Source organism: Lissotriton helveticus, chromosome 1_1 (assembly GCF_964261635.1).
Source record: "Lissotriton helveticus chromosome 1_1, aLisHel1.1, whole genome shotgun sequence".
In the NCBI taxonomy this organism is placed as follows: domain Eukaryota; kingdom Metazoa; phylum Chordata; class Amphibia; order Caudata; family Salamandridae; genus Lissotriton; species Lissotriton helveticus.
This window is the reverse complement of record NC_136057.1, coordinates 1,036,674,318-1,036,682,043: the sequence shown is the minus strand read 5'-3', so window position 1 is coordinate 1,036,682,043 and position 7,726 is coordinate 1,036,674,318. Positions and strand designations below refer to the sequence as shown.

Here is a 7,726-nt window from a genome sequence, read left to right as displayed (position 1 = left end):
AATTCTCCCCACCTGCTTCGCTGGCCATCAAGCCTACTTCACTGGTCACCTTGCGTCCTTCAGGGCCAGCCTGCATCCCTCACTGGGCCGCTCAGCGTTATTGATTGGTCACCAGGCCTCACTCACTGGTCACTCTATCTCATGAATGAACTCTCCTCAGTTACAGGGGCACCTGTCTCATTGACTGGTCCATGCATTGCTCATTGTCCATCGCTCAGTGGCTATTATAGGCCAATCTGTTTCATTTATTGTGCTTGTCCTCCGTTTGCACCTTATTTAAGTTGCACTTGTTGCTCGCTGTTACTCATTAGAATTGATTATTAACGTGCTTTGTATTTTTGTTCACTGCTTGACATGATGCTGGAAACAAATGTGTGATGCCATCTGTATTTATAATTCTGTGGAACTGATATACCTTCACGTTTCATTGTGAATGCAACAATCCTATACAAGTGTTCTGCCTTCCGAGATCTATATGAAGTGAGGGCAAGATCTTAGGCGTTTTGGGTGGAGATGTAATCTAGGATGGGTGCCAATGGTTCTGGTTGGGGGCAGAGTTCTGGCCATGTTTATTTAAGGATACTGGCATTGTAGAGCACTTCTTTTACCTATTGTTTTTGTGGTCCCTCTTTAGGTGTTATTGTATAGATGTTTGTCATGGAGTAGGAGTTATGAAAAGGATTGTCTTAGCATTGGCCCCGAGGCATGCTCTTTTCTGTTGAGAGGGAAAGGCGGTGGTCTTTCTTTGAGGTCCATTGTTTGCATTGGTTGTGCTGATGTGGCTGGTGGGAGTTGGGCCAGCCAGAATGAGGGGCATATTACCAAGCAATAACGATAATTATCGCTATTGCTTGGTTAGAGACAAAAATTTACCGCTGAGCTGCGGCGATTTTTATCGCAGATAAACCTTGGTATTACCAAGGTTTATCGCAAATGCGATAAAAAACGGCCGCAATGCATGAATATCGCTGAAAAGTCAGCGATATTCATGCATTACCGAGCTAATGCTCTTAGCCATGTTATCCACCTCCCATTGGATAACATGGCTAAGAACTGCTCAGGGCAGGTGTTAGCTTTTGGAGCGCGAATATCTCCAAAAGTTGGTAATAGGAGATAGCGATGTTAGCGACTGTTTCCAGTTGCTAACATCTTGGCACGCCCACTTTGCATGTCATTAGTGATAAATATCACTGACATGCAAAGTGGGGCCCAAGATGGTCGCTATCTCCTACTAGCTGTCGCTAACTGGTGTTAGCGACAGCTAGGTAATAGGGAGATAATTTTATCTCCGCTTTCTTGGCTTTTAAAGCCAAAAAAGCGGAGATAAACCCCCTTGATAATATGCCCCTCAGTTTCTTCGATAGCCGGCTGTGTGAGAAGGGTGAAGCAGGGGTTGTTACTTGAAGACTTTGGGTGGAATTATGGGATAGAAATGGCAGAGAGGAGGGCACGATCACTGTGCAGGTGAGCACCTCGGGGGCTTGAAGGCTCCAAGAGCTGTTAGACTGCGCAAGAGCAGGTGGTCTGGAGGTGGCTAAAGAAGGGGGGAGCGTCCCGCGACGATAGAGACAGGGTCAAGTGTCGGGGTTTCGCTTTGAAGCATCTCATTCAAGCTGTTTGTTCCCCGGGTGATGGCGGCGGACCTTAGTCACTCCTACCATCACACATGTGACATGTACTTCTTGGCTATGCCCACAACCGCTCGATGTGTCTCTGCGCAGCTGAAACCGCCGCCCTGCTGCCCTCGCAGAGCGCCTGCGGCAGACATTAGAGCCGGAGGAACGCGCTACATTTAGACACTTTCACAGCTCGGGGCTCCTGCCTCCCTTTGCACTCGCAGCGAGCGCGTCTCCTTATACCCCTATGTTGTTACACTTCGACTTTTGATTTTGAAGCTCCACCCTCCCCAAAATACTGGATGCAGATTGGCGATTTATTTCTTTTTTTCACACACGTATAAGGTAAAAGGGTCAAAGTACAGAAGAGCGAATAATGTGTACGTGGCAGAGGTTCGTACAAGGTAAAAGGCGCGCAGTAATGAAGGCAGAATAATGTGTACATGGCAAAGTCACAGAACTATAGAATACATTAAAAAACATTATATATATATATAATTATATACATCAGTACATGTGTCTATGTAAGAACATGTATAATATATCGGCTCGTTGGTCTAGGGGTATGATTCTCGCTTTGGGTGCGAGAGGTCCCGGGTTCAAATCCCGGACGAGCCCTCTTTTTTTTCTTTTTAAAATCAATGTTTTTATTTTCCTATCCGTATTAAATCTTCCTCGGATTCTAAAATACAATAAAATATATAAGGAAATAAGAAAAAGTTGGGCTCGTCCGGGATTTGAACCCGGGACCTCTCGCACCCTAAGCGAGAATCATACCCCTAGACCAACGAGCCACCTGGTGCACACTGGTAGGTACTTTTTTGAAACATTACTAAACGGAACTAGGAAGATTGTATTACGTGTTACATGTTTCTTGCATCCACTTTTGCAGGGATGTTAGAGACTTAAAGGTAGAGCTAGGGGATACATTCTGTCATATCGAGTTCAGTCGGTCTGTGTTTTAATTTCTTCTGACTGTGACTTTAAACTGGTCTATTATCTGAAAGTAGCAACTTTTTTTAATTTTTATCTAAGACTGAAGTGGAGGAGGAAATAAGATTGAGTCTCCAGGGCTTTTGCAACCCATACTCTGCAGGACCCGAGCGCTCTTTAGCTATCCACGAAAGCAATATCTCTGGTATTGAATTGGGAACTGCAAGACGATCTCCGTCTCAAACTTTAAACTTCTACAGAAAAACGTGTATACCTTTTCCCTCCTGCCTGGATTTTGTTAGAGTGAGTATTATCTCGTAGTGCGGTGAAAATGGCCGCGCAATGTCCAGATAATGTCTCGGGAGGCAGATGAATTTAAACCGAGAAAATTCACAAACATCCCAAAGTGCAAAAATCATACACTGCGCTTAATTTCACCACTGGAAAAAAATCGATCCACGCCACTAATCAGCAAGCATTAGCATGAACATAGCAGATCCTGGCAGTAGAACCTTGTGTCCCAGACCCTGATGGGACCTTCTTTGCATCGATTGACCACTTTAAAGGGGAAGGTCCTGGACTTGTGCTCGTTTGACAGGTTGGGGTGTTTGACAGTCACTAAGTTAAACAAGCATTTGCAATGCAATAGGTCTCGCATTAGGAAAGTTTGAGCTATTGGTATTGTAAATGACAATTTTGTTGTTGTTGGTGTGTTGGTTTTGAAAATAGCGTAATTAATAGCTTTGCCATTTACAATGCCAATAGTTATAACTTTCGCAAATGAGGGCGATAGATAGAGGGAGTGCGATAGATAGATAGAGTGAGGGCGATAGATAGATAGATACATAGAGTGAGAGCGATAGATAGAGTGAGGGCGATAGATAGATAGAGTGAGGGCAATAGATAGATAGAGTAAGGGCGAGCGATAGATAGATAGATAGATAGATAGAGTGAGGGCAATAGACAGAGTGAGGGCGATAGATAGAGTGAGGGTGATAGAGAGATAGAGTGAGGGCGATAGATAGATAGATAGCTAGATAGATAGATAGATAGATAGATAGAGTGAGGGTGATAGATAGAGTGAGGGCAATAGATAGATAGCTAGAGTGAGGGCAATAGATAGAGTCAGGGTGATAGATAGATAGATCGATAGAACGATAGATCGATGGATGGTTGTGTGTGTGGTTGTGTGTGTGGTTGTGTGTGGTTGTGTTTGTGTGTGGGGTTGTGTGTGTGGGGTTGTGTGGTGTGTGTTGTGTTTGGGGTTGTGTGTGGTTGCGTGTGTTGTGTTTGGGGTTGTGTGTGTGTTGTGTTTGGGGCTGTGTGTGGTTGTGGGGTTGTGTGTGTGGTAGTGTTGTTGAGTGTGGTTGTGTGTGTGCTTGTGTGTGTGTGGTTGTGTGTGTGGTTGTGTGTGTTCGTGTTTGTGTGTGGGGTTGTATGTGTGTGGGGTTGTGTGTGTGGGAGGTTGTGTGTGCGGGAGGTTGGGTGTGTGTGTGGGGTTGTGTGTGTGTGGGGTTGGTGCCTAGTGCTCCCTATCCCATCTAGGAGATGCCAGCAATACACATATGCTGCGGCCTGCAGAAAGCAACCTCTCCTCCATCTTCTATTCAGGTCCAGGTTGTGGGCTTTCAAAATGGAACATGCAGGCCTGAATCACTGATGCACAACAGACTATCACGTTTAGCACACATGCACATGTACAATGCATGGCATGTCGCTTTCAGGATTCTTCGATCATCATGAACAGTGGAACTTTATATGAATGGGCCTGGAAGTGCACATTCATGTCTCTAAGAAAAAAGCCTGCCACTATAAATCAACCAACCTTGATACTCTGCCACCACCGCGTTCCAGGCATGAAACCCGCATTAAGGTTGGCAGTCTCGTGACTCACTGTGAGAGTGCATCGCTGTGGAATTCCCTTCCTATGACGATCCGAATTGAACCCAATCACTGGAAGTTTCGGAAACTTCTCAAAACTTTTCTTTTCCCATTGACCCCTAACTTACGTTGTCCACCTTAGGTTGCTTTTTGTTCTGCAGCGCTGGGACGCTTTCGGGCAGCCATGCGCTTTATAAATCAAATTTCATTTCATTTCATTTCATTTCAGTGTGATTGGTGCATCTCTCCTGGTTCAGGACTAGGTTCAGAAATTACCATTGTCAAAAGATCAGGGATAGGTCAACACACGCCCACATGATACTAGTATGTGGCATGACCAAAAATGTTTTTTTAAAAACAGGATTGCAGGTGTGCAGTTTGGGCTTACAGAGCAGGCGACACAAATGCACCTCACGCAGGGTATATTCATGTCCCAGCACAGGTGTACACTATTTTCTCTAAGGTTACTTTAGATACGATGCATTCTATTCCCTATTGAGCGTGGTGGCAACTTTAACGCCAGAGCATGACTGCGCCTCTGTAGTATGTGTGCATGATAAACTGTAGCAGCAGCGAGCGTTCCACCCACTGGGCCACTTGCCTGCCTCTAGAGGCTGCCACCAGTCCCGCTTTCATGAAACCATCTCCTTTAGTCACCGACCGTGGAGAGCAGCACTCACTTAAGCAGATCCCGGACCTCCCCAGCAGAATCATGTTTCACAAATGGTTTGTTAACCTTTGACCAAGCCCCTCGGCTGTCGCTGGCCCCTTCCGGTGCACGCCCTGCTCCGCCTTATCAGGTGACTGCAGCCCTGGAATGCCTCTCCGTTTCCTGCATGGCTGCAGCTCGGGCTCCCTGATGCCCAGGAGGGCACAGACCAGGTGACCATGGCAAGCCAAGCAGTGCTTTGTATTGGTACTTCGCCTGTCGATTAATCGTGTGATGTACATGGTGTGCTTCATGAGTCACAGCACGTGTACTCTGGCACCCCGCCACATTCACACACCCAGAACATGAAATGAGGGCCTGGTGAAGACCAGGGATGGGGAGAGAGGCGATGAGGTAGAGAGAGGATGCGAGGGACAGAAGCACGAAAGGAGAGAGAGAAAAATAAAAGAGCGACAGAAACCGAGAAGGAAAAGAGAAAGTAAGCAATGAACAGGAGAGGGTAGGAAAATCGGGATAGTGGGAAAAAGGGAAAAAGACAGAGGAGAGCAGAGGCACTTAGGGTAGAATGGACAATGCTGGACAGAAAGGAAGAAAGAGCTGGATGACAGGAGAAGAGCAGATAAACAATAGGAGAAGGAACTCTGAGAGGGACAGTGGCATGGCAACAGTAGGGTAGATGCAGAGAGTAGAGAAGAGAAAGGGAGCGGGAAGCAGTGACAGATGAGAGGGAGTGAGGGCAGTGAGAGGAGAGAAAAGTAAGTGGTGAGATGAAGTAGAAAAGGCAGGTGAGCTAGAAAGGGAGGTTCCTTCAAAGACAGGCGAGGCGGTGGAGGAGTGTGAGATACGGGAGAGCAGAGTGGAGAGAGACGGTGCATGAAGTAGAAATCGTGCGCCCTGTGAGAGCAGGGTATGCTGCAGGGAGGGGGTGGATGTGTTCTGGCAGAGATATGTGTGGATTTCACCAATCAAAGGCTAGCGGGAGCAGCAAGGTAGATGCTTATTAGGATGGCGCATGAGAGAGAAAACGTGCGGCCATTAAAAACAAGCGATGTGCGCTCTGTGCTGGGGGAGGGGGGCCATTAAAGAAGGGGGCGGAGAGGAGCCTGTGAGACCTCGCGCTGAAAATTCAAAGAAATGCGAAGATCAAAGGAAGGGTGGGAGGGACATTGGTGAGCGAGCATATGGGGGGTGAGGGGATGTGCAGCCTGGTGAGCCGAATGCCTGCGGCAGCAGAGGCAGAGGTGGAGCGTGCGCACGAAGTGTCTGGTGGCAAATGGAAGCTGTGCACAATGCGCGGTTGTACTCACATGCACTGTACCCAATCCTCACTTTAGGACCACTTTTCAAAGCCCTTACTTTATATCTCACCAAGCATTGCTAACGCAATGGCTATAGCGAGACCTAAAAATGCAATTGAACTCGGCCCACGAGGAGTCCTCTCAGTGGATGTCCTCTCTGCGGCTGTGTGTCTTGAGGCTTCTGCTCTTCTGGCCTCTTAAGACCATGATGAGATCCTGTTTCGCTCTGGCAAAGTGGTACCAATTGCCTGGTCTCCGCTGGTACCAGAAACAATGAGACAATGTGCCTCTCTGGACAGCATGGATGAGATAGAGAGTGTCTGTTGGTTGAGCATGCTGACTCTGATCTCTCTTAAGACCCATCTCCTGGATTTTGTATAGAAGCAATTCAGAGGCATGCTAAAGGTATCCTTTGACTTGCAGGTTGTGCAGGCAGTGCTGGTATAGAGTGGGGACCACTGCCAGTTGGATTCCGGTTCCAGCAGCTATTCCTGAGCCAGATCTGGGATTGTCCATCTGAATCTTCACAAACGTTATCAAACGTTATCAAAGTTAAGCAGCAGGACTTCACAGCCCATTCATGGGAAGAAATGCAGCATCTCAGTACATAAAACTCTGATTGAAGGAGCCACGGGTACAGTACAAAAGAAGCTCATGGACACAATTAATGCAAGATAAACATCCACAATAACAGAAGATACTTTTGTTATCAGAGCTTGTGCGCTCTCTGTTCTACATTGCGACAGTCTCCCTGGCTCCCATTGAGGAGAGTGCTTGATGCTCAAGAGTCAATGCCAGATGCTTGTATTGGGATTAGCACCTAATATTGGAATTGTTTTCTAGGTCTTACCTCTCCGTTTCCAAGGTAGGACATTATCTTACCTACGTGTGATTGTGCACATAGTTTTATATTAGTGATCCGATCTGCCCTGATGAAAGCCCTTACTGGGCACACAGTGAGCTGAAACATGTCAGCACTAAACTGGATGATTGAGTGTTAGTAATTGTTACTCGTCCGTCTTGTCTATTTCTATTCTTACCCCTTGTACCCACCAATAAAGGACTGTTCTTTGGTTTTAACTTGAGGTATTTTTATCAGGGATCTGGATCTTTAGATTATCCAGCAATTCTTATTAAAAAATCCCTTTGTACCGAGTACGATCTTATCGCGGTTAGGATGAGGTCACCTACGATGAAATACGCCACAACATTGTGGGTGCATTTACTCTATTGTCCATATGACCAGGTTGTTGTACACTAGAAAATACATTTTATTTGGTCATCCCATTTTGTTTTGTGGTCTGCGATGTGTCTGCAACTTTAACTCT

General features: G+C 46.4%; 2 non-coding genes across 2 annotated transcripts; one reads left to right on the top strand and one right to left on the bottom strand.

Annotated features, from left to right (window-relative positions):
• Positions 1-2,162: 2,162 nt before the first annotated feature.
• On the top strand, positions 2,163-2,234 carry TRNAP-UGG (transfer RNA proline (anticodon UGG)). Its single transcript has one exon. It is a non-coding gene; the product is annotated as a tRNA-Pro (tRNA).
• Positions 2,235-2,338: 104 nt separating this feature from the next.
• TRNAP-AGG (transfer RNA proline (anticodon AGG)) lies at positions 2,339-2,410 on the bottom strand. Its single transcript has one exon. It is a non-coding gene; the product is annotated as a tRNA-Pro (tRNA).
• Positions 2,411-7,726: the final 5,316 nt, after the last annotated feature.